The following is a 27,955-nucleotide window of genomic DNA, read 5'->3' as shown; positions in this document are numbered from 1 at the left end:
ATCTACTAAGTGGTAACCTGGAATATTTTAAGGGTAAAATCAGCTCAGTGCGTTAGGTCATGTGAGATGATCAGAATAAAGCTGTCCAAGAAACCAGCCAGCTGCAGGTAGATTTGACACAACAGCTTGGAATAGTCTAGATGAGATCCATGTGTTTTTTGATAGCTTATGTAACAATGATGGCCAATACAAGCACACACGCAGGCAGTTCCATTAACTTCACCGCAAAAGGCAGCACAGCTAGGGGAGGCTGGAGAAGTTAGAGAGGGAGTTAAGGGTTCATGCTAGTGTGAGAGAAAGAAGGAACTGGTTAAGCAAACAAGTTGTGGAGTAATTATATTAAATGTTATAAGGTTCTCTTTGTTGGAAAGTGAGGCTGAAGGGTAGTATTTAAGAGCAGGAGACTGCCTTCCATTGCTGAGCTGGCTTCAAAACTGATGGAAGTGTTGTATTTGCACTATTGACCCAAGGGATGTTGACAAAGTGATTTCACTGGAAAACTAGCAAGCTTGAAACTGCTGGAACACCATGCCAAAAGCACTAGGATGGTAAATGTTTCCAAGCTTATTCAATTATATTTATTTAAATTTTGGATATGCTTCCTAGATGACTTTTTCTGCTAGGTCTCTGGAGAGTTTTGCTTTATGAGCTGAAAAAATTTCACTTCTAACTAGAGAAAATTCATTAAAGATGTATTGAAGTATTCTCTTTTTCAGATGACGAGAAGCTGAATAAAGAGCTCCTAACTCTGAAGAGTCATGCAAAACAGCAGAAACAACTCGGGTCTCCCTGGTGTTGTATATACTTTTATTTAAAACAAAACAAACTAACAAAAAAACCCAAAAACAACCAATTACAGATTGAGGTGATTCCTATGTCCTTTTCTTTACTAGGCTAACAGTTAGAGCACTTGCCTATAAAAAGTCTTGAAAGACCCCTTCCCAGTTTGCAACATGCATATTGATGCAAGTTACCAAGTGCCAGTGTCTTGAATGAAGCCATAAAATATTTTGTTAACCTCAAAACACTAATTCCTGATAGCATTACTTACCTGAGAGATGAAGGGATGCAGATCTTTAGAAGTCAGTTCGTGCCATTTCACGTGTAAATCTGAATTCCCTGTGTTTTTAATGGATTTTCTTATTCTCTGAGAAACAAATTACAATTTTAGTTCTTTTATCTAGTGGTGTTTGTTTGTTTAGTAAAATTATTTGATTGCAGTCTCCATTTAGATCACTTACTCCATTATTATCTGCTACAAGTTCAGTAAATATTGTCTTTTACCCACCCAACTATAAGGGTTTTAATTTAGTTGAAACAGACAGCTAGATAACTTTAATATGCATCTAGCTGGGTTAGTCAAGATGTTAGAATTGATGATTTTGAATTTGTTCACTTGTATTTTGATTTCACTGCTGTCAAACTCGTGACCTTTTGTAGACTGCAGTATCTGTTAGCTCTTTTTCAGTCAACTATGGTGTGAAGTGTCCTTTATCTTGCCCTTTTTATAGGCTGTTGACAGTGAGCTGCATTCTGAAATATGATCTACTAGTCTTCTTTAGGTCACTGACTTCAATAAAATCATAAGCATAAATGACAATCAGCTTGCCAGTGCAAATATGATTGAGAGAGATATTGGCTTAACAGTTTCTGAAATTTGGATGATATACCTGTGTCTGTTGAGAGGGGTTTGGAAAGAACCAGACTTAAATGTTGTCCAGTTCTCTAAATAATCTCTGGGCAAAGCCTAATAATTAGATACATTAAAACTTAGGCATGAAAGGTTTGGTTCCTGTTCTGTATGTACATTTTAAATCCCTAGCCAGCAAGTGCTGCTTGTGGTTACTGAAGTGCACTATTGGAGTGGAAGAGCAATGGACATGTGTAAATGCTCTTAGGAGGAGAGAACTTCTGTTGTCAGAGGGAAAACTGCAGGAGTTGTGCTGGAAACAGACCAGTGCAATTCTCTGAACAAATTATCTTAGTTGCAACTTACCAGGAATTCTTAGCCTCGCTGTAGCCCTGAGTAAAATGGAAAAGGAGGTTTGAAGAAAGACCTATGGTGTGCTGTCTTCTCACCATTTTCCTTTGTGCTGCCTCAGAAGAGTTCCTCTCTAGCATCCTCATCTCTTACATCCCTTTCTGAAATAGGCAGAAACATCCTCTGGCAGTAGTAGGTTACAGGTGCTCAAAGTGATATCTGCAGGAGCAAGTCTGAGTGCTCCTTTAGTGAAATGGCCTTGTTGTTTCATGCAGCGTGATTTATTGTTACTTTGTTCACATGAAAGTTAAATTCATTGAGTAAATTATATAATGTGAGCATCTCTTATTTCCATTATCATAGGAGCAGAATGTGCTAAATTGAGCAAATCAACCGAATCATTACTTAACCATGTGTTTAATTCATTTTCATGGATCTTCACCATGAGTACTGGTTGTGTCCTTGCAAACGCGCTGCTACTTTGTTTCCCTAGTAAACACTTTCTCCTTTCCTCAGTATTCAGTTAATAGCTATTATATTAATATATTTATATTAGGTTCTCAAGTTCAATAATTCAGGCCACGGATGGATTTGTGTTGTGCTATTAACATTTGTTTAAAGATTTTCTCTGGAAACTTGTATAGAACAAAACATGTTGCAGAAGCCATGAAGAAATGAGAGAAGTATGGAAGATATTTATGCTGGAGCTAATGGAGAGTGTAATACAGTTCCCTACGATGGCCACAGTAGAGTGAGTGGTCCAAGGCCAAGAGGTTTTATTTCAAATCCCCACTCTCCCTCTGTTGTTTTTTCAAGGTTAGGATTTTTCCTTGTTTGTTTCCTAATCCACTTTTCAGTTCCTTCTTACTTTCTTCCAGTGTGTCTCCCAGATCTTTCTTCATAACTGAATCCCTCAACTAACCAAGTAATTGACTCAATGGGACTTGAGGATGAGCTCAAGATTACTCCTAAAGAGGGATGCTCTAGTTAATCAGAACTGAATTTGTCTGCAAAATAAATAACACAATGAGTTTTCAGTTATTGAAAATGTGTAAGAATGATTTCTTCAGGTTTATTTTGTTGCAAATGACTTTATTCATTACTTGTTCAAATCAGCTAGATAAACTTCCGTCAGGTACATGGTGTGGAAGGGAAAATGCCTCAAGTATTCATTTAACAGCTTTAGTTAGCATACTCCCAGATCAGTATGTATACTTTGTAGTGCAGTGTTTAATAAGAATAATGAAGACATAGTTTTACTTCTGTATTGATTTTATTTCTTTATGACTCAGACATCATATATAAATGATCTTGCTGGTGCCATCCCATGTGAACTCCACAGCATGTAATCACATCCCAGTGGTAGCATACAAATAAATCACCTGAGGCATACATGAAATTATTCTGCCAGGACTAAGACACAGCAATATCTTCATGAATCATCAACCACATGACTGAAGCCTGTGTATTCTAGATATACTTTGCACTCTTTGTAGTCTTTCAGGTCTGACATCAAACAGGCAGTCTTTCTGGCCCTCTTGAGCAAGTGGCTGATTTCACTGCCTTGTTGCACATCATTTGAGTCCATGTTATTGACATTAGATGTAAGGAAAGAACTGGAGATTTTTCCTGAAATGTTTTATAGAACTTGTTTTGACCTAATAAGATGTGATAAATATTAATGTATCACAGACTTTTATTTTCTATTGTAATGTTTAGGTTTTGTCTGTGTTTAAAATAAATAAATAAATAAAAGCTTACCTTGAAAAACCAAGACACTGAAAAAAATGAATCTCAACAATGGCTAGGTTTTAAACATTTCTGTAAAAAAATAAATCTGTCCTTTTGTTTATTTATTTTTTCCCAAGTGAAGTACAGTGGGAGCATGGGATAGTCCAGGTAAACAGAAATGGTTCCCGATCACATCCACTTGAAGAGCTACAGCTTGTTTCTTCCTCTTCAGTAGAAGCCCTGTAATCACCCTTGGTTAAGTCAGGGAATGAGACTGTGTAAACCAGTATCCTCTATATTCTTTGTTGCCCGTAATTGACTGATACATTATTTTTTAGATAGTCAAGTGGCACTGGATTGTGTCAACTTTTTCTCCCTGAATAAAGCATGTAAGCCATGACTTTAAAAAGAAGTGTATGTGTCATATGCTTGACTGAGTCAAACTAAACCTGTACAAACAATATGTAATTATAGATCAATTGCTAGACTTATGAACTGCCTGATACTATTCAACATAATGAACATATTTCTGGCAACGAAAGGCTAATCCCACAGAAATATCAGACACGAACCTCCATGTTTCCATGTTTTTAATACAAGGAATTATGTGGGTTTTTTTGTTTTTGTTTTGTTTGATTGTTTGTTTGTTTTGTTGTGTTTTTGTGAGAAAAGAATCAGCTTTAATGGCATATTAACAATGGAGAAGCTGCATACCATAGAAAGTCAAGTATTAGAGCATTTTTTATATTCAAGACAAAATGTCAAGCCAAGGAACTAGCTAATGAAATATATATGTTTATATACATACATACATATATATATATGTATATATATAATAGTAAAGAATTGGGATCAGAAAATCTACCTCAGCTGGAACTAACATTTCTTAGTCTGATCTGAATAGCAATCATAGCTATAACACACTATTGCAGTGCACTGAAAATATGTTATTTCCCATCTGGAAAGTTGCAGTGATTGCACTTTTTAAAAATTTCCTTCTAACAAGAAGCAATTTTGCAGTCTCAGCTCTGGCAGAAATTATCAAGATGAAATGCTTCTTTACCTTTACTTAAATGATACATTATGCAAATTGAAAACAGCAATTTAAGGAAACAATTATTTAAAGAGAACAACTTTTCTGATTTCTGAACAGGAAATGTTACAGGATAAAAAAAGCCAACCCTAAATGCTGTTGACTTCAATCTATTACAGGAAAAAAGCTCGATACCTTTCTACATTCAAAGACTTCTTGTTTCAGCAGTTGCCAGTAAAAACTGTCCCTGTATAATATCCCTGATGTGAGGCCTTTTAAAAGCTGGGAGTAAATAAGTGAAGTTGTACTCCTACTAAAAAAGTGAGGATATTGGTATTGAAAAGGAGTAATATAGCAAATTACTTCAAGGGCAGAATAGAAAGCAGCCTTAATTTACTTTCTCACATTTATCAGTTTCTGTAGGATTTACAGACCTTTGATAATAGTGTCAAAAAGCCCATTGCTTGCTGACCACATGCCCATTGGTGGGATTCCTGCAGAAACCTACAGTGCATTTCTTGCACTGGAAAGATTGTGTGGAGCAGCACAAGACCCTTCAGGGCCTTGTGTGACTGCTGACACTAGCTGGGATTGCACAGGTTCTTCCTGTATTTATGTCATGGTGACTTCATGCATTCTGTCTTCTGTGTTTAGAAGAATAAGATTTAACCTATTTTTGACTAGCAACTCAAGCTCATAAGTTAGCATTCACACAGAGGGGAAAACCTTTGACTTTGGAAAAATCTATACGCTGGTATTGTGTTCCATATTTTGACCTCTGGGGACATTTGGGAGTCTGTGGTTGCCTCTTCTTAAAAAACCCATCTCAGAAATGTTCTAGTGTTCTCACTCCTGCCTTGGATATAAGCCTGGATGTGAACTCTTGAAGTTCATTTCTTGAGCAAATATCAGTCATATATACATATATATATATTTCAGAATCAAAAATATGAAAAAACAGGAAAAAAAATATTTTGATGGAATTTTGATGGATTCTTTTAAAATATAGCTCCTTATCCTTACTGTTGACATCTTTTTTTTTTTTTTTTTTTTTTTTTTTTTTTTTTTTTTTTTTTTCCAGAGGGCTCCTGCTACTACATCTTTATTGCATGGTGTGACATGCTGACTGGTGCGTTATATGCCTCACAGCTTTCTAGTTCTGTCCAAACTGTATTCAGTTTGTCAATACAATTTTCTTAGGGAAAGATAGGAAGGTTAACTGAATCATGTGCAAATAGATCAAAATAGTAATTTATTTTTAGTATCAGAAAGTTATTTCTGCAAAAGTTTTTCTTAGACTATGATGCTCTAAACTTTGCCTTTAATTTTGAACAGCTGTAGCTCTGCTTTACCCCATTGAGAAGATATCTGTGACATGGTGAAGAGAGGTGAGACCAAAGCAGTATCACCTATAATGACAATTCAAATGGTACACTTAATTCTCTTCAAAAGACACAGCTGATCATGTTCTTGCCTGTTTTGTCTGCCTCTTCCATCTGTATGACTTTCTGAACAAATCTGTCAGCAGGAGGGTGACAGAGAGGGCTATAATGTAAGGTATACATTACAAAAAAAGAAACCCACAACTTGCAGGTGCATTAACTGAAGTGGTGTGGTCAAAGTCCAAACTAAATCTGAATGGTATGAATATTAGGCGGTGAGGAATAAACTTGGACCTTGTCAACTTAGAAAAGACATCTCTGCTTTGCTGAGTTGATGGCTGTTAATTGTGTACTGTCAACACTGCATTCTGGAGCTGGGTACATGAGTGTCATATGTTCCTGGAAATAAGTTTAACTGATGTATAAATGATGATATATATGCATATACGTATGTATAAATATGGATATATATATATATATATAGTCAGAATTGTGCTTTTTATGACAAGATTTATTATTTAGGTTAGTGTCTATGTTGTCTTTATGATTACCTGCCAAATCTTAATAGATGCTGAAAGTTGATTTTAATATAGATGCTTACATATAGTTTTATTTGGTCTTACCCCTCCCTATTCCCTAACACCTTTTAATTTTATACCGGATTTACCTTTGTATAGAGAGACAGCATGGTAAGTACTGGAAACGTGGTAAAAGATCAGGTAGTAGGAAACATTCTGGGATTGAATTAATATGTCAGATCTCTTTAAATTTTATAGGAGCACAGATAGGTCTATAATTAAGAGTTTTCAATTAGCAGACTAATCTGTGAGAGATATAGAGTGAAGAAAACTGAGATGAAGACAAAATTGAACAAATAAGTTCATTAAATAATGTAAAGATGACACTTGTCATTTTTCTGAAGGAAAGAAAAGAAGGATTGGGAATCTGAGATCCAAAATATTGGGAAAAAATCTCCAGTCAATGATAAAAATAATGTCAGTATTTGGGGAATCATATAGAGTGCCTTCAGATGGTCAAGGAAGGGCCAAGGATTTAAACAAAGAGCCTTGGATCTCAGAAAATTATAGAATCATAGAATGGATTAGGTTGGAAGGGACCTTAAAGTACATTTAGTTCCAACTGTCTGCCATAGGCAGCATTGCCATCCATCACTTCACACTACTTCAGGCTGCCCAGGGCCCCATCCAACCTGCCTTGGAGACCTTCAGGGATGGGGCATCCACAGCCTCTCTGAGCAACCTGTGCCAGTGCCTCACTACCCTCTGAGTAAAATGTTTCTTCCTGGCAACCAATCTGAATTTCCCCTTGTTTAGTTCAAAACCCTTCCCCCTTGTCCCATGAGAATCAGCTGAATAGGAAAGAAGAATTACAAGCAGTCAGCCTGAGATGGAAATGAAATTAAAACAAATAGAAGGTTTTTTGCTCAGTAAATAATGACAAGATAATGATAGTTAGCATATTGTTTTAAAACAGTAGAAAGATGAAGAAATAAAAAATGGAAATACTCATATAATCAAAGATTGGCTAAGATGAATCAGTTATTAAGAGGATTCACTAACCGGACAAGAGTAAGAAGGAAAGAAAATTAATAAAGTAGGTTCGTTAATTTTTAGGAAGTTAATGGTTCAGAAAAAATAGCTGAGAATTCAGAATGTCTAATGAAATAAATTAAAAATAGAGGATGTTGAGCTCCATAAAAATGGTTTGTTAAAAATTAGCTTTGCTCATTTCTGTGTTTCCAATGGAGAAATCAAGTGGGGATTAAACAAAACAACAACAACAAAGATAAACATAATATTTTGAATATTTAAAGTAGCTTGGGGGCTGTGAGTAATAAAACTGTAGGCGTACCTATTTAGATTTTAGTGGGAAGATGTTTCTGCTTGTATGTGTTCTGCCTCTGATTAAGAAACTGTGTAATTGCTCTGGGGTTGTGTGATACCTGAGCTCAGAGCTCTGCTGGGATGGGAGACGCCCAGTGAAATTGAGATCTGTTATGGGAGTGTTCCCTGTGGCATTGCCTCTGTGAATACTTCCTTCTTTGAAATGTGTTTGATCCAGAGTGAATTACATAAATTATGAGACCTGTTTGAAACAGGCTGCCTTCAAGGTGGCAGTGGGGGAGTGTGTGTGACATCTCCTACAGACTTGGCTGGTAACTGGACATTGAGCTGCATGGGCTGAAGCAAATGTTTGTGAGTGTAGGAGAATGCAAGTGCAGATTTTGGGGGGCGTTAAAGGGATATGAGCACCTTCAGGTTTTGAGTGTTGCTGTGTGCAGTTATATTGGGAAAACCTGAGTTAGCTAAGGCTTCTTGTAGGGCCTGCCCACCTTTCCTTGTACAGCTCAGGTCAGTAGTTTCCAATGCATCAGAAGCTGCTAATGTGACTTCACAGCATTCACTCTGAAACGGGCAAAAATATGTAAGCAGGCTTCATTTTGTTAGCGAGGGATGTATGGTGAGAGATCAGATCAAAGCTAGGGTCAGACTTAGTGCAATAATCTTAGCACCAATTCCTGCCAGCTATAACCCCAAGACCCCAGAGAAGTATGTGTGGATGGCAGTTCTGATGCAATGACCTTACAGGTTGTTCACAGATTTTATTTATTTATTTATTTTGGAGGGTTATTATTCTGTTTATCTATTCTTCTATAAATTATTCCTCATTTGTAGTGTTCAGTCCTGTGCAGCAGTTCTCTGTTGTGTAGTGCCTTGCCAGCTCTTCCCCTCTCTGTGCTGTGCACCTGTGTGTCCCATATATGCCTCCAGTGCTCCCATCAGTCTGTTCTCTCTTTCTTCTCCGCTGCGCTGTGTACCCCCTGCAGTTTAATCAGATGTATGCTGATCATAGGAATCTTCATGTTCTTTTGTTTGAAGCATCTCGGCAGAGTTCTCTGCTTTTTTCTTCCCGCCTGACAGTTACACTCATTGCTTTGTCATCCCAGTCAGTGGGAGTGCAAGAACTAGCAGCATCCTGGCATTCCTGTGGAAGGTGCACACTGGAGAGCATTTTCTGTCATGATGTTCAAAACAAACATCTACTGCAATGCAGCTGTTTGAGCTCTGCTTGCTCTTGCTACTATTTTTGTTTGCAGTTCAATACGTTTTCTTAAACCTCTTTTTGTAAGTGCAGATACATGCTGAAAGCTGATAGCTGCTCAGGGAGCAGCTTGCCTTGGCAAACAGGCATCTGTTTTTCAGTGTGTCTACAGGCAGTTGTTCAAGCAGTGTTTTCTTCCCCAGTTTGTATTAGTCTGGCCCAGTGTTTGAATGATCTTTTTGTTTGCTTTCACCTGAGGAGACTGTGCAAGAGTCGTGGTGAACTTACCGATGGATCCACGCAACCCTGGATCAGATGATTTTTAGTTACTCAACCTCTTATGCTCTTTTAGGGTTATATTAGAATATTAATAATTCCAGAACCAGGATCATGCAGTTGATATTGTTCCCATGAGCTATCTACCACTCAGTGAAAACTGATGCTGATATCTCAGAGGCAGTAACTTGCCAATATTCATCTTATTTCCTATTCCCCTGTACAGCAGTGTATCTATATCTTGTCAGGAGAAAAGCTACTGCTCTGCTGTTTCCCCAGCCAAGATCATTTCAAATTAACACATCTTGTTATATGCACACCCAGGGCCTCGTTTGTAATCATCCTTCAAAACAGCAGTTTGTTCTGTAATTAACTTGTATGGCTCATACTGCATATGAATGGTTCAGTTCTTCCTGCAAAACAATCTGCTGATTTGCAAATAGTCTGAAATATTTTTCATTGAGAATGTTTTTTTATTTTATCATTACAATAGCAAAAGAATACCTGGAAGGTGCTTAGTTTGTTTTAGCCAAGTTCTAAACCCTGGAAGATAAATGTTTGCCTCTTTTAAAGAATGTGACCTGCTAAAATGAATCTTTCCGTATCATGTCTGGAAGTGCTTTGCCAAACAGAAATAGCTGTAGGAGTACTTAAAATACTTAGCATGACTATAAATAAGTGCTGCAGTCTGGCATGGAATTTATTATTATTACTATTATTATTATTTAGGAGGCTGTGGCTCCTCCCGTCCTACTACACTTAGTAGTAGGTCAGCTACAACTACTGCCAATGAGAAATTGCTGGGAGGTAAGATTTCACTTCAAGATGCAGTGCAGTGCCTGAACTGCTTGAGCATTTCCCTCTGCACTAAGCTGTATGTTCTCCTACCTAAAATAAATGTTTATTCCACCTGGATTCCTCTGGATCAGCCAGAGAACTCTGCTTCATTCAGCATTTTGCTGGGGAGAACAGGGGAAGGTGCAGGTCACAAGGAGTGAAAATAAGAGAAACCTGTAAAGTGCAGGGCACTCTGCCTTCAATGGATTGCATAGGCAGGGCATGTTGCTGGACAGCTGTCCCAGGGACATTCATGCTGAAACTTTCTCAGTGGTGGGAATGCTCTCGTGAGTTTAAAAGGATTTGTCCCAAAGAAGAGTAGTAACTTGCAGAGGGAAGAGAGGTTTGGAGTATTGCTTATGGGAACAATTTTTGGGACTGGGAGGGAGAAGTGGACAAAAGCAAGGAGTCTTTCTTTTGATGGACCTAGAAGCCCTGTACTCCCACAGAAAGAAGGGCCAACAATTTTCTTTTGTTCACATTTATAGGAATTGATCTGATCCTTTGCTTTTGGTGAAAAGTGAGACAGCTGGGAATTTTTAATTCCCAGGAGTTGTGATACTCATTGAGTTGACTGGTAAAAGAAATGAGCAAAGCATCCCCACTGCTCTCTACCTTCTTTTCTGGATGGTGTCATAGTCTTTGTGGGTAGCATTATCCTGGGAGCAGAGGGAAAGAATGTTTGGGAAAGGAGGATGGAGGTAAAACATGGGTCAGGAGCCTCAAGCAACACAAGCCTATTCCCACAGAGAGCAGTATCCTTTCATCAGATTTGGGGTGACACCACTGTGGCTGTGGTAGGCTGCCTCTAACCGGACATGGCTATTTTGTTTGCAAAGCCCTGGTATCTTAAGGATTACAAACATCTAGTTTGTCTTTTTTTGTTTTTCCCTGAGCATTCACAGTTTGCTCTGGGCACTTGCAGCATTTGGGAAGAATATCACTCTGATTTGTTGCCTGCAAGAGAGTCTAATTAAAACAAGAGAGCAGGATGGGAAGTGATGACACACAGTGCAGCTGAGCTGCTCCCAAAGCTGAACATGGCAGCTGCAGTTTTCATCATTTGCAAAGCCTCAGCCAACACGTTGGCCCACAGAGTTAAAATAAATGTCTAATTACGTTGTTTAATCGTTTCAGTTCCAAATTCGTGCTTGCAAAGGACTGTAAAAGATGGAGTGAAACAGCACAAGGACTGTGATCGCAGCAGTGGCCTGCCAGTGAATCTGAAATCAGGATGTTTTTTTCTGAGTCAGATTGCTCCCTGCCCCTCACAGTGGTCAAGCTGCAGAGGAACAACTCTCTGTGCCTGACCAGGCTGCAGCTCTGTCCCCAGCTCTGCCTCACCCACACTGCTTGGCAGCACCATGCTAATTAGCTGCAGAGCAGGGAGCCCTGCAGGTGCTGAGAGCAAAGACAGGGAGAGACTTCAAAGGTGTTTACTATTTTCTTTTTATTCTTAATCCTGTAGTGAAGCTATAAAAGAAATATCACTGCTGTCCTGATCCAGTAACTTGTTATGTATGGAGAGACGCTGCTCTGGGGCATTTTTGGCTGAGGTGGTTTTTGAGTTTCTTTGTGACTTTCTGAGAGGGTGCAAATTAGACCATTAGACCTGGTTGTTAAGGGTGGACGGGGGATATACCAGTGTCAAGTGGGGGACTGAGAGCCTCATGTCAAAACAGCCTCTTGGGAGGTGAAATGTGTTAAGCCTAAATCTAGTCTGGGGTACAGGGAGCTCCTTTTCACACACAGCATAGGCAAATTCTCTAGAATAAAGTGATGAGTACAACTGGGGCTTAAGCCTCTTTGTAGCTCTAGCTCCCATTTGCTAAAATATTTACAAGTAAAAGACATTAATACATCCAGATTAATGGGTCTGCTCTGTACAAGCATATGTTTGTTAAACTATCTGTGAGTCAACTGTTAGTCTAGATTACTGTTACAAAGAGCACCAGGACCGAGGTGACTTAATGTTCCCAATGATTGTGCACATCTGCTTAAGCAGTAGCCCACAGTAACTGTAAGGTGGTATCCTCTATTTGCCTTTCTTCACATGGCTCAATTCCAGATGATTGTTGAAAAAACACCAAAATGCCCTCATGAAAAATTTTCATCTAAGGTTGCTTTTCTTCTTTTTTCCTAAAAATCTCTGTTCCTCAGTTGGGGAAATTCTGCACAAGATGAATGAAGGTTACTAAAACAGTCAGTGATTCACTTGCTGTTAACCGATGTGATGAAGAGAGCATGTCTGAGTTGAGGAAATACAGACAACAGCTTTCAGTCATCAAGACTATGACTAATGCACAAAGAAACTGTGACTGCAATTGATGAACTTGGTGAACTCTCTTGAGAACAAGATTTTGTTTAATTTTAGTTCCCACAAATTAAATCTCATGTTTCTATATTGATACTTAAGCTTTATCTATTCCAAAGTAATTGTAAGAGAAGGAGAAAATGAAGCCTTAAATTCTAAGAAGCCAGGCATACTCGCAATCCAAACGGCCTGTTTGAAAGAGCCACATTTTTATTCTACAGGGATTTTCTGTAATAAGACATTAACTATTGCAATGAGAAATTATTTGGAGAGGAAAAAGATTTGTCCCTAGAGTTCAGTGTCGCTTTGCTGCTGATTTCTGTTTAGTTAGTTTAATACTGCCATTTACTAACAGTGACTGCATACCACAGTCAACTAGAAAGCCAATTGATTTCTTCATGTTTCTTTTGGAGCACAAGGTCAGTCAGCTGTACTCTCCCTTTTTCCATCAAGGCTTTCCCATTTTAACTCTCTATTTCTTTCTCAGACTGATGCTTTTTGTAATTAGTCTTACCCTTTTCTCAATAATATACTAAAATCTCCTAAATGTCTGGAACCTTTAATGCAACACTTTGAGATATTACAAACACTTGGTAATCCCAGAATTCATCCAGACAAATAAAAGGGCCAGGCACAATCTTTAGACATACAGTGGTTGTTATTAGGATTTGTGCTGGAGCTTTTACTTTTCCTGCTGTTGGCTGCTGCATCTGTCTTTCATGCATTTTCATAGTGTTTTGTCACAGAGGAAGATGAAAGTATTTTCAAGCAATGTTTTTAAACAAAATTAGGAAATGTGTTACAATCTAATTATTGAGGAGAAGCCTTAAAGACTAATTGGGAAATAATCTGGAGACAAAACTGGGGGGGGAAAAAAGAATACTTCCTTGCCAACAGACGCACAAAGCATTGCAATAGTAAGGAATGCTGAAAGACTGAATGAGACCTTTGGCAATTAGAAACCTTCATGTAGTGAGCTCCTCTATTTGAGTTGTTAACGCTGAAGATTAGCATCACCTGACGTCTAAAACATGTTTTTATCTACACACATTTTCCAGGAACCTTTGTATTCTTAAACCAATGTTTTTTGTTGTAGTTCAATTTGGTTTCAGAGCCCTAAGAAAAAGGCTTTCTGGAAAGCCTATGTAGAAGAAACAGTAATTTCATTTCTTTTGTTCTTGTCTGATCATATATGGTGATAATATGATGATTACCTAGAAATGTTGATACCCATCTGAGAGTGGTAAGAATTTAAATGAGTGATTTTTTAGTTCTTGTAACCTGGAAACAGCGTAGAGTAGAATTTGATAAAATGCACAAATTAGAACAAAATGGAATTACACATGTTCAGCTGCTCTAGGGTTTATGGAGCTTGCTGGTTCCTTTTTTTTTCCCCTCATGCACAAATGTAAGTAGTATTTTATACTTACAGATATTTCTGGTTTTATTGAGGTCTTTTTTTTTTTTTTTTTTTTTTTTTTTTTTTTTTTTAACTGTACTGTCTGTCAATGGTCACTAGCCTTTATCCAGATACCAGCCTAATTTTCGTGGTATCTTTTTCTATAATCTGAAGTAAATCCAAAGTGGTATTTTATTTTTCACTCTTTTGTGAATTCATTTTCAATAAAAGGATTGAAATAACTCCTGGGTCTTATGACAAGGGTAGAATCAATGCAATTACTGAGTTATGAAAAGATATTAAAATATACCACAATGACTGCAACTCAGTAAAATCCGTAATCTGATCCTCAACTAATAAAAAGTTGAAGGGAGATGAAAAAAAATTAACCACGGTTTTCCGATTTTGAGTTTCCTCATGGGTGCATGGAGGAAGGTCATCAATCAACACACTGCATGTTAGTCCGCTGTTGGTGAGGATGTACTTTCTTACTTTTGAAGACTTAGGCTTTCCTCTGTCTGCTGTAAACTGGACTGAAGGCATCAATGACTGAGACTAAGACTGGTGTTGTAAGATGTGCTGTGATGCATATCTATTACTAAAACTGCATGGTGTTCACCAGGTTTCAGCTCATCTCCCTTCTCTGTGAAGACATGTTGCTTACCAGATGCAATAAGCGTTAGACCACTAGACCTGAGATTTTGTCCTGCCTTTGGGCCCAGAAAGATAACCACACTTCCAGTGACAGCAATCCGCTTTTACCTTCTAATATTTATGCAAGGGAGAACTGGAATCGAGCTCATACAGTGTATGTACTTAAAAAATACTTCATCTAAACCAGTGACAGCATTAAATTTTTAAGCTGATTATCCTGTGTTTTTTGTTGTTGTTGTTGTTCTTGTTTGTTTGTTTCCAACCATCTTGTTAGGCAGTGGATTTATTCATGTTCCTTCAATTTCAGAGGAGTCTCAGCAGCACAGTGGGTCATCCTTCAAGTGTCAGAACAGCAAAAGGTGAGATTTTTCAAGGCAAGTACAGAATTAAGCTAGTAAAGAGAAGCTGAAGGCTGTTACCATAAGGACAGCTTTTTCTTCACTATCTGTGCTTGAAAATGTTGTAGATCATATTTTAAAATTTTAATATATATTTTTTTATTTTTAGGAAGAGGCTGCCGAAACTGGGAATGGAGAATGAAATTAAGAACAGAGGGTAATGTAGGCAGGCTTATTTTATGCCAGCCTAGATAATCCTGTTGCTTTTAATGCAGCTTACTGCCATTGAAAGAAAAACAAATATTCCTCTCCTACTTTTCACTGAAGGTTTTTTTTTGTTTTGTTTTTGGTTGTTTTTTTTTTTGTTTTTGTTTTTGTTTTTGTTTTTGTAATAACATTGAGACTTTAGAGTTTTTTCAGAATCTCAATACCTTGAGCATCTCTGGTACTTCAGTGAAACCACGAGCTACCATTCAGTTTTTAAAAATTCCTCCTTGGGTTTGGCTGTTGACTTTCCTGGCTTAACATGTTGTGCAGATGCTGAGTCTATTTCAAGCCTAAATGTGTACTTTCATAGCTAAGCTGGGTGCTCTGCAAATGAAATGCTCAATTAAACACGAGGCAGGAGGCTGCCATTGGTGCATGCAGTATTTCTCCTTGAAATCAGTTGTGGAAATTGCCATGTAGCTCTTACCTTCTAGTTGCTTTTTTATCAGTCCCACAGTGGTGATTAGGCCAATTTCAATTTAACATTCAACTTAAAACACTCACGTAGTCATGGCTGTAGATGCTTAGATTCTTAAGGTAAAATAAATCAGTTTGGTAGCAATAGTGTGGTAGCTCTCAGATGTGCAATGCTTCACTAAAAAGGGTGCAAAACTTCACCAGTACCTGTTTGGGTATAGATACAATAGGAATTTAATTGCTTAGAAATTAGGCTTTGCAGCACTCAGCTTGACTCTAGAAACCAGTAAGACATTATAAGAATGAGGTACTCTTGGATAAAGTGCAATCTCGGTATAGAAGCAGACCTTATAAATTTCACTCTATTGATATTTGTCTGTCTTATTTAAATAATAACCAAACTTAATGCACAAGAAGTCCAAATTTTGAATGAAATTTGAATGAAATTAGTAACACCACTGTGAATTTTCTAAATGTATTGCTAAGTAGAATACCAATTAAATATTTTCAATTTATTTTTTTCCAGAATTCAGTGTCTTTGGTTAGTTTATTTAGAAACAATTTTTGTTCTTCAACACATGGTAAAACTGTGATCATAGATCTTATAGTGCTGAACAGTCTATTTAGCAAGTTTTCTATTTCAAGATTCAGGAGCCTTAAAATTATGGATGCACTGTCTGGAATTATATATAAGCTTTCTGCAGAATGCTTGCCTTTATGAACTGTCTGTGTTTCTTTAAGTTTTTTTGTTATTTAAAACATAGCATGTTCTGTTTTATTTAGGTGCATGAATTACACATTGCAGTAGCAATAATGCACTCCAGGCAATTCATTTCCAGTTGAGTTTTGCTTTGCCCGAGTGCTTAAAAAGCCACTGGCTTCCCGTTTTCTACCTTCTAATGCCCCCTGAAGTGTGCAGTAACCATTCGAGAAATTCACTGTTTGCCATAGCTTATTGGTTCTGTGTTCTTTTTTTGTTCTTTTTTTGTTCTCTTTTTTTTTTTTTTTTCTTCCTATGAAAGCCATCCCACAGGGGGAAATTGGTAAAATCGGAAATTGGAATTCACCATCCCCGAAAATGAAGCATTAATATAGAGAAAGAAGAAAAATATTCTGTGTCATACTTGGTAAAATGTGATGTGGATATAAATTTAGAACATGACATGTTCTTAAAAATTCCCATCTGGCGATCTCTGCCTTTGGGAACTGAATGTGTTGCAGAGACCCTCAGGTGGCATGGGACACTGGGGAGATGTCCACTGGCTGTGATATAAACACAGTGGTTCAAGAACATCCTAAGTCGCAGCATAGCATTTTGCCTTCAGATCTCTTTTTCCTTGACTAAATAAGTTAATGGATGTACCTCAAGGTACTCCACAATCAATCCTGAGGAGAATGAATGTCAATGAGTCCCACTCAGAAACAAACATGGAAAATCTTATTTCTTCTTCTTATTTAAACTGTTCCTTCATCTGGCATTACAAAGGAAGATATTTAAGTCAGGAGCTGATCTGTACCACAGAAGAAAGTAGGTTGGTAGGAAAGCATATAACAGCCAAGAATGATGGACACAGCTGATATCTAAAAGATGGTAAGCAATTCAGTAAGACTGTGAGCTGACACAGATCTGTGTGATGCCAAATCTAGATTATCACTCTTGGGGTTTAGCTGCTTATCTTGGTAGATCAACTTCCAATTCATTTGAAAGTCAATTACTCTCACACAATCCTCCAAAGTACCATGTCAATATAGTTTATGTACAGAAGTAAAAATGTAGGTATTTATTGGGTACACCTACTGGATAGGATGTGGTGATAGAATCTTGTTTTGGGGAAAAGAGGTAGGTATAGAGATTCAGGCATGCCATCAGGATGAGGAACATTCAGGGTAGATACATTCAGCAATATTAAGGCTTTCAAATCTGTCCTTTCCTAGGGAAATGCCTTCCTGGGCATAAGATATCTCTTCAGTTTCTTCTTTGTGCAAGAGCAAACTAAAGGTTTAAGGATGTCAGAGCAGAAAGAAAGGAATAGTTTGACTTTTGGTGTATCTAGTAAGTTTTGCGAGTAGAAGTGAGCTGTGTTACTCCAGACTTCATGCTGGCTGAAGCTGAGACAGCTCCAAGTCAAAACCCAAGGCTAGTAAATAACCTGAAGGGCAAGATAGGTTGGGCCCACTGTCATGTCAAGGAAACATCTAACTCGCTGAGGTAGCAGGCAGGCACTCTAGCTGAAGAACGGGGACACCTAGCTTTAGGGTGTCAGGAGAAGGTCTTGGGTTCCAGTCAGCAAGCTTATTTCCAGGTTTTTATCTCCTTCTTTGTCCATATCACATAAATGAAAATGAGTTTGGATTAATCTCATCATGAACAGAACCAAGCTGTGGCAATAGACAGTTTGAATTTCTCTTTTATTTCTGCTCATGGTGATATCACTATTGACCTTTCACGTATTTATAGCTTTATAAGTTAATTACTTATCTTCAGGTCATATCACACATTCTACATTGACTGCAAATTGATTTTTTTTTTTCTTGTGCAACCCTAACTTTTAAAAACAAAGCTATTGGAGAATTTTATTCCAAGACATTATTTCCTCACTTAGGGATAGCTTATACGGTACATTGCCTTGTTTTTCTTTCATGATCATTTTAGATCATTAAATTGTTGTATATTTAGTTGATGTTTTCATTAGCATATTATTTTGTTTTAGGCTTACACATTTTTGCAAAACAACAGGAAACTCTAACATGTAAAATATTAATATGTTTATTTCTTTTCAAATGATCTGTGCATTAACATCCCATAAATAACCCAGTTTTCCCTTTGAGTTGATAAGTAGTCAAATACTTCCACTAGGTGCATTTTTATTTTATCATTCAGAATGTGAATGTATTTAAATTTGACTGGCAGTTTATTGGTGGTGAATTTATGTTAAATATATGAGGGTTTGCCTAATTCAGTTTGGTAAATCTCATCTTCAGTGCTACTATGTAATAGCTTGAGCAACCACCAAGACAAAAGACTCACAACAGGCTCATAGGCTCACATATTGTGGCGGTATACTAATTTAGGCTGTGTCAGCATCTTCCACCAGGAACCAAGTAGAGATTCCAGCTACCGAACTCTAGAACATTAAAATACTATTTATTTCTAGTAGGAAACTCTAAAGAATATGTGAATGCACATACTTTGCAGTTTCTCTGTGTTCAGTAGCAGAAATGTTATCATGTGACATCTCCACAAATATCATATGTAATTCCACACATACATTCCTTATAAAACTGCATTTATCTACACTAGTTATTTATACTGAAGATTCAGAATCTTTGCAACTGTTGAAACCATCTCCTTATCTTCAGTATATATGTATACTGATATATCTTCAGTGTATGTATTGTAATCATTAAATCCAAAGCACAGCATCATGTGAGCCTCTGTGAAGAAAATTAACTCTATCCTCAGCCAAAGCCATGATAACTGTTTGCAAACCCAGTGACCCACTTTCTATTTAGAATAATAGAACAGAAGATTTCAAAAATGTTCTTTGTTCATTTGCCTTGCAGAAGGATGTGTCAGGAAGAAATGGATATTCTGTGCACAATGTTTAAAAAGGAAAAGCTAATATGATGTGACAAATTATGTGTAGAACTGGAATGATGAAGTAATTGATCTTCTGGAGATTAGTTTAATTGTTGCTTTTTGTCTTTCATATGCAAATAGACAACTGCTTCTATTATAAAATGCTTTGCAGCTCAGAGGGGAACTTATTCGCTGCCTTGTAGGCAGAGTTCAGCAAAATGTCACCTTCCCAATGCAAGGTATTTTTGTATGCAGAGTTTAGCAAAGGTAACTGTTATCACTGCTTAGGCTTCATATTCCTACCTATCTGAAACTGAAAGAAGTAGTGCTTACAATTCAGATCTTCCTATGGAAATGTATTTTTAATTCACTAGATAAATTCTAACTCAGATTGATGCCACCTACTTTATCAGCATGTACAAAATCTGTGTAGATTTATATGGAGTGTACTTACTGTTTTTTTAAGTAATTGTAACCATCAGTAAGGGCCTTTGAGCAAGGGTAAGTGCATTTAAAGACAGTAACCATTTTGGGAATTAAGGATGTTAACATTTCCTTAAAATACCTTTTCTTTTTGTGCTCATGCAACCGTCTATCACACTGCGTAATGTGTCTGTATCACTTTCTGGTGTGAAAAACTCTTTTTTCCTATTTCCTTAAAAAAAAAGAAAGATATTAGCTAGCAAGGGAGAACAATCTTTTTAGAGAATGTTTCTACAGGGAACAGTGTTGCCTGTCTTCTGTTTGCATGGCATTTTTTACTCCCCAGCTTCTTGCTTCCATCTTTCTGATAAGAAAACATTTAGAATTGAAAAAGAAAACCTGGGAAGAAAAACAAAGGTCAAGCAGTAGAATATTTTCAATTCCTCTCCTGTCAACCTTTATGACATCCTTTGGTGTACGTCAGCCCATGGTGGACCATGCCAGTTTGCCTGTGGGCCTCCAAATTGAACTGACAAACCTAGTGTTTATTCTCAACATTGTTTGCATATTTACATTAGATGCGCATGATACTGAGAGTGTGCTTGTTTTAAAAGGAATAGAGAGGCTGAAGACAAAACAAATAAGTTATCTTGTCTGATCTGTGCCCTTAACACTGTTCTATGATATTATCCCCAAAGGATGTAAAAGTCGTCCCCTACAGATTGCAATGACTTTTCACATTGACAATTCAGTTAAACCTTTGTCAGGTTTCATGCCATACCTTATATCCAAGCACTAACGTGCTAAATTTAAATGTATTCCTCCTCTTAATAATAAAGAATTTATAAAAAGAAGTCAGGACTTTTTGCTACACAGATAACCATACTTTCCCTTCTTTTAAATCTAATATAATAAAACTGTTGTGTTTTTAATTTTTGTTTGCTTCTTAGCATTTCAATAAAATATTGTTCATTGTTGAAACCAAAGATATCCATTTTCTTGTGTCTTGTGTGGATTCTCTGCTGCCTATGGATTGAGAACATAGCACATTGTGTCACTCAGCATTTGCATGGTTTTCCTTCTCTCTCTCTGGTTATCCATAGTTACAGAACATAACATCACCATGAAATTACTGAAAAAATACCAAGATATAATTAAAAACATAAAAGTATCAGAATATCTTCAAGGAGTTATAGACAAGATATATCTTAATGTCTTCATGGTATTGAAGACGGTACCTTCAAGTGTCTGCCTCTCACATTTATCTGATAAATGGCAATGGTTTCAAAAGTCAAGAGGGATAGGAGAGAGAGAGACATAAACAAATATATATTTTCGCACACAGGCTTGAATCCCTTAAACGTCATTTCCTTGAGGTACAGACCAAACATGGGTTGTTTCAGCTTGTCAGTTAAGCAGAGGAAAATCTGTGACCGTGTAATTCTGTCTTTTTTTAACTTCAGCACTAAGCCTGGCTGTAAGGTCTGAAAAGATAGGAAGTTGTAGCTTACAGAAATAATAGAAATGCATGCTGTTTTGGGGCACTAAACCGCATTTGCCATTGATAGTTAATTTTCAGCTTGGGCATGTGCTCAGTGAAGTGCACTGTCAAAACAAAAAGACGAAGAATTTCAGAGGGGTCAAAAGCTATTATGTGTGCATACAGAGTCTGTGATGTCTTTAAACTTAGGAACTACTGATTTTTTGGGGCATGCTATCAAGCAGTTCATTAAACAGTTGTAAATTTAATTTCTTTTTTTTACCCTCATCTCTGATTTTTAATCGAATGAGAGGTGGCAAGAGAAGTGTAAGGTACAGGCTTTCTTGGCAGTCTTTTAGGGTTGCTGGGAGCTATGGTGAGTTGGAAAGTGTTATTCACTGCCATGACACAGGAGGTTCCTGCCCCTTCTTAATCACAGTGCTTCTCTGAAAATCCTGTTTCTTCTCCCTCAGGGTTTGAGATTAGCTAGACAAAGAACTTTTGTTTTCTGTGGGGGGTTAATAAATTTCTGTCTTTCCTTGGGGAGAAAATAACATCACGTGTGGGTGAAGAGATGAACACGTGAAATGTGAAGTCTTGGACAGAGAATAAAGTGATTAGTTCCTCATTAAAGGGCCAGAGAGGGATGCAGTAACTATAGTAACCACTGCATATATGAACCTCTTTCCACCTCCCTGTAACCTACTTGGTTACAAAGAAAATTTCAATCTTTGTTATTTATTTGTAGAGCTCATTTTTAGTGAAATGTTCACAGTGTAAATGATGTGTAATATGCAAATATATGTATTTATACATATTTGTATACACACATTTCCAGACGCAGAAAAAATGAATTTAATTGTGATTAGTCAGGCAGATGGGTAAATCCACCCATATAAATACCTATCACCCCTCATTTTTAATCTTCTTTTTTTCTTCATGACTAATGGAAAAGAAATGACTTAATGACTCAGGAACTACATTAATATTTAAGAACATTTGTATCTCTGTGCATATTTCCATTCTCTGAAGCACTACCTGTTTTATGTCAGCTACTTCTTTCTAATAAAATACAAATAATATTTAAAATTTGAATAAATGGAGTCTGTCTCACAAATCCTGTTGCCTTTGTTAGAGTCAGTTCCTGATCTTTCTCAGGTCAGCAATGCCATTAACCTATTCCCCTGCACTACTTCACATCCCCTTAGCTGCATAAATGTACAATACTATGCTGCTACTTGGAATGAAATGACTTAATATTTAACCAGATGATATGATCAAGAATAAATTTGACAGACAAAATACTGGCAAGTACTCTCCCTTCAAAGGTCATACTGAGTCTTACAATATTCAGCCATCCAGATTCTTTTGGTATTAGCTGAAAAGAAAGTAAAAAGGTCTAGGTTACACCTAGAGTCAGTGGATATTTTAAGGTCCCATATTTTAAGGTCCTAGAAATCCTGAGAGCTCTTAGTCAGCAGAACTGAACACTTTGCTTTGTTGTAAACAGTGTTAATGCCAAAAAAAAGCCAGTCCTCACACTTATTGTTGATACTGAGATCATTTAGCTTCAATATTTCTTTCAGCAGTAATGAGCTAAATTTCAGCTAAAGTTCATCCATAAAAGGCCCTTTTTTTTATGTCAGTGAAATGGTAGTAAAGCAGCTGAAATACCAGCAAGATTCAAACATATCTCCACACACTTTCTTTTACAGCAGAGTAGTTGTAAGACCTACAAAGTTCTACAATGATGCTCATGATTCCACTATTAGAGACACATGGGGTTTATGGATCGCGCAACCGGTTCTGATTGATAGTCTACTTGGTCTTTTAGTGGAATGTGTAGAATCACATTTTTGTGCTCAAAAAAGATCCTTTGTGTACTCTGCTTGTCTTCAACTTTTAGAGAGAAAATAATCTCTGCTTCTCAATAACACATCTATCTGAAGCTCTGTGAAAGAACATATGGGACCTGAGTCTACTTCTCATCCATGTATAACAGAAACAATCAGAGAAGCCCTCAGGAGATATGTTGCTTTAGGAATTTGCAGTCAGTAACATAGAAAACGGGATTTAGTGACACACAGCTTTATTTCTCAGAATGTTGTTGATTTGTAACCCATCAAAATTAAAAATCCACCTTGTCTCTTCAATAAATCTGCAGCACAGGATGTCAGTATAAGCATCTGAGGACATCTTTGTTTCTTTGTCATTTTTTATATATATGTATTTTGAAATGTCTTAGAAAACACTGTTATTTTTTTTTTTTTTCTCTTTTACCTTTGAAATGGAACAATATTTTTGTTGTGTTTCAGTATAAATAGATGACAGACATCCCCTATTCTCTGCTTTATCATTCAGAGAGAAATTACCTATATTTTCTTTTTTACGAACAATGTGCATTTATTATTTTTTTCCTCTTCAGGCCAGTTAATGAACAACTGAGCAACTTCTGCTCTGACACCAAGAAAATGGTGACGTATTTCTGCAGTTCCATTCTCTTAAAGCTGGGAGTGGGAATGGCTTTTATTGTGAGTATGTTCATGTGGGAAAGGAATACTTTGAGCAATGCTGTTACGGATCATCTAGTCAGCCATGACATTTATAGTTACATCACTGGGGCTGAATCATGCCAGCTTTTTTCCACTAAGAAGAGAATACTGCTGCATTTCTAACCTAGTTTTACCGCCTATAACCCACAACTTAATTAGATGTGAAGTCTAGAATGTAGCTTGCTATTTACATCATCAAATACTCTTCAGAAATAAAGTCTTAACATTTCTGTTTCCTGGTCTCATTTTTTGTGAATTGCTTGTTTTATTTTTATTTTTAATTTTAATTTTTTTGTTTCCTTTTACTTATCTTATTTCACTGCTAGCCACGGTCCCTAGCCACATGGTTGCACAGTGGTTTCTGTTTACTGCTAGGTAAGTATACAGTGTGCATGTTGGTTTAACAGGACTTTGGGGATGGCCCTTGGACCTGTTAAAGTTACACTCAAAAAAAAAAAACAAACACTCAGCAAACTGGTTGTCTCAATCTCCAAAGGGCATGTGACATAATAACGCAGTAAATAGGACCCTAATACTTTTCACAGCAATATCTTAAAGCATTTATCCAGGATTCTCTAGTGTAAATATTTCAACAACATGTAATTACAAGACCTATTTTTGGTTTCTCTTGAGTAAAAGTGCCATTCAGTTTTTAGTCCTTTATTTCTTCTTCTCTTCAACTTCTTCTTTCTGTACTCTTTCAAATAGCAGTCAGCAAACTCTCACTCTTAAACCATTGCATTCATATAGGAACAGGAACTTGATGGAGTCAAAAGTTTAAAATACTATTCAAGAGACTCATTTTTTTTCACTGCAAGTATAAATTGCTAGATGATAGAGTGAATCTTGGCCATCATTCTTTTCCAGTGTTAAAACATTTCTCCATAGCTATTCTCAGACATATTTAATGCTACTTTGTGACTACTGATATTTCTTAAATCAGAACATTTTGTTTTTCTCTGATAGCAGTCAGAGATTGTGAACAGCTATGAATTGCTCCAGTTGTGGGCAAAATCCTGTGAACTATTTCTAGCCTTGGTTGTTATTTGCAGTCCCTCAGCCCTGCTTGAGTGCTGCTCTGTTTGCCATCACTGCAGTTCAGCCGCCTTCCCTGACTGCAGCTGACCTCCTCCTTCACTGCTTCTTCTTGAAGCAGAAGGCAATGAGATAGCACGCTCTCAAACCCAGGATTTCTGCCCATAGGAAACCAGACTTCCTGAGTTTTCCTGCACAGTAATAACTTTTTCTCCACTTGTTGCTTTTATTATTAGATATCATTGTCTAAACCTAAAACGAAGCCTATGCTTTAACTAGTAACTCCTCTGTCAGTTGTATTCCACAGTGAATTTCTGAAAGCTGTTTTTTGAAGTAATGAAAATGTTGTGCTGTGAATGGCAGAACAGTGAACAAGCAGGAACAACACAAAGACGCTGTCTTGGTAAACACGTGTTTTACAGTATGAAATCAAGATATGCTGGAAAAAGAAAAGACATTATCATCTGAAAAGATACTGTATTAGGCCAAAAGTGAATTTAAATGAAAGTTTTGAAGACTGGGAGTTCTGACATGCCTATTTAGGAGGAAGAAGGAAAATGACAGTTTTATATTGAGGCACTGTGAAGGTTGCACAGGTATATTGAGGAATTTCACAGAAAGTATCTCTAGGCTTTTAGTAGTGAAAGTAACGGTGCTGCAGGCTGTGCAGCTACAACAGTAAAGGAACACTTTAAAATAAGTGGGAAGATTCATGAAGTGTTGTTCCTGGGTAGCAGTAAATGATGGGTTACTCAAAGCAGAAGCATGTGCACTGTCCACCTATCCTAACGTTTAACTAAACTTCGAAAGCACACTACAGAGAAAGGGGACCAAAGAGGTAAACTGTAGTAAAAAAAAAGGAATTAAAATCCAAAATAGAAGGTCTGTGGAGAGGAAAAACAAGATCTGCCATTTTATTCTTTACCCAGAATCATTTCTAGGGACCTCATTTGGGGAACTCCAAGTTGGGACTGTACTTATAAAACCCAGCTCATGTATGTGTGCGGAAAGGTTAACTAATCATTTTTGTGACAGGATGCGACTGGAAATCAAATGAGTAATCAGAGACAAGGTGTTATTCAGCACCCCACAAAAACACAAGAAAATAGTTCTGCTTTAATGCCCTCTTTGTCTGGAATTTGACTTGGCTTTAGGTACATATTTCTATGACATTTTCTGTATTGGATTTGTCTCATATTACATGTTAAAATTCTGGAAAATAATTTCAAACTACAAGTCCCTCTATGCAGTGTCTGATGCACAGACTAAGATGTGAACTATCTAAATTGCTTATTACAAGTTCTCACATCACTTACATACATTCACAAGTTTCCTTTTTTAGTTTTCCCATCCACTCTTATAACTTTCCAGTGCACCTTTACATGTTAACAGAGCATTCCACAAGCACTCCATTACCATGCAGGCAGATGCTTATCCAATCAGAGCCATGAGCTGTTCCATTTGCTTTAATGCTTTATATATTATAAAACAGTTCAACATGAATCTTGCAGATTAATAACAGCAATTGACTTTAAACTTTCTTTGTTTTTATATATAAAATGTTTATAAAATACATGACAAAGACATTCAAGAATCAAACATTCTTCTAGAATATGGGTAAAGTCAAGCCAGAATACTTTCGATTGCCTGTTTGTCATCTTGTCTTCTTGGTAGTATCTATGATATATAAAAGGAATAAGTTTTAAGGCAACTAGTAACTCTTTTAACTACAGCGAGTATCAAAATAAGTATAGCTTGCAGCAAAAATACGTGTATGTGTATGACAAATAATATTAACAATAAAACTAACCTGTTAAAGGATTTATAGTTGAGGTATAAGAGATCTCATTCAGACAAACATTAAACTTTTAAATTTAATTTTATATAAGTAAACACTTTAAATAAGTATTTTATTTAAATAGCTATTTTGAATTATCTGTTGTGTTTAATATTCCAATTTATATCTCAAGGACAATTAGGAGATATCTTGGACACTTAGGAGAAGCATGTTCTCCTACATTTGTGTACTGTATCATGATGCAGTAAGAGGTATCAGATGCATACACACTACATTTATTTCCTCTCTATATATACCCTTGTTTAAAAATAGTTCAGGAATATTTCTTTCTCATCCATAAATATAGATGTGTCAATCCTATTTTCTTGCCCCTTGATTGTGCTAAAATTTCACTGCACTTAATTGTACCACAATATAAGATCAAACTTAGTTAACTACATCAGGTGCATTTAAAGAGATATCCATTTGAAGTGATAAAAAAAGAATAATATTCTGTGTAATTGCAGCTTCATAATCATAGTAATGATTTTTAAAATACACACAATCATTATGATGCTGTGATTAAGCACACTATTATGGCTCTCACCGTACTTAGCTACAAATTTTACCTCTGACTTGTGAAAAAATCTAGACCACAAATGGTGCATCTACTCCTGATCAAAGCTGAGCTTTTCACAGCTGAGATCTCTTTCTGTTGCCCTTCCATGTGTTTATATGCACTCTGTTTGCAACCACCAGTGACAGCAAACTGCTTATTGCCTGTTTCAGTCTGATTTAGAGCATGGCACACAGAATGAGTCACAGCAGGAGTGAGGATTATTTTCAGTGGATGAGGAATTAATATATTAGTGTTTCAGAGCTCTCCTGTTATTTGCAGGTGAAAAGCAGAACTCTTACTTCAAAACAAAATAATTGAAGGTGAAGAAAACAGTGGCTAAATAGTGCTTGCACTTCTTGCCTTGACATGCTCTATATCACATCCACTTCTACAAACAACATTGCTTAGATTGCCCCCCAAAAAATAAATTAGAAAGCATCCCTAATTATCTATTCTGCTCATAAATATTGCCTGGTATTGTAACTATCATGCAGACATGAGAATTGTATATTTGTTAATTATCAGCTTAATGAACTACTCTCTCAGAAAGTTAATTAGGTCAGTCTCCTGGGTTACAGTCATTATTTTTAAAGCAAGCAAACAAGCAAAAACTGTTAATAAATCTGTTTGTCAGGCTTTAGATTTTAGGTGATAGTGTCAGGCTCGGTGCTGTGCACTTTTACTAATAATAGCACAGGGTAAACGAAGACATTAACAATTGCAAAGTTATCAGAGGAAAGAAATCAGCTGAACCAATGCTTGCAACTGTAATTAAACTGAGTCCTGGGGTTAAGAAG

General features: G+C 36.8%; 1 protein-coding gene across 1 annotated transcript in view; it reads left to right on the top strand.

Moving 5' to 3' along the window:
• Nucleotides 1–3,709, top strand: part of GABRA4 (gamma-aminobutyric acid type A receptor subunit alpha4) — a 50,213-nt gene extending 46,504 nt beyond the window's left edge. The window contains exon 11 of the transcript XR_011903468.1: nt 717–3,709. The gene's annotated coding sequence lies outside the window, so the exon portion shown is untranslated. The remainder of the gene's footprint in view (nt 1–716) is intronic.
• The last annotated feature ends 24,246 nt before the right edge of the window (nt 3,710–27,955 follow it).

Source organism: Excalfactoria chinensis, chromosome 4 (genome assembly GCF_039878825.1).
Source record: "Excalfactoria chinensis isolate bCotChi1 chromosome 4, bCotChi1.hap2, whole genome shotgun sequence".
Classification (NCBI taxonomy): Eukaryota; Metazoa; Chordata; class Aves; order Galliformes; family Phasianidae; genus Excalfactoria; species Excalfactoria chinensis.
Note: the sequence above shows the minus strand (reverse complement) of the source record. Positions and strands in the feature narration are given on the sequence as shown.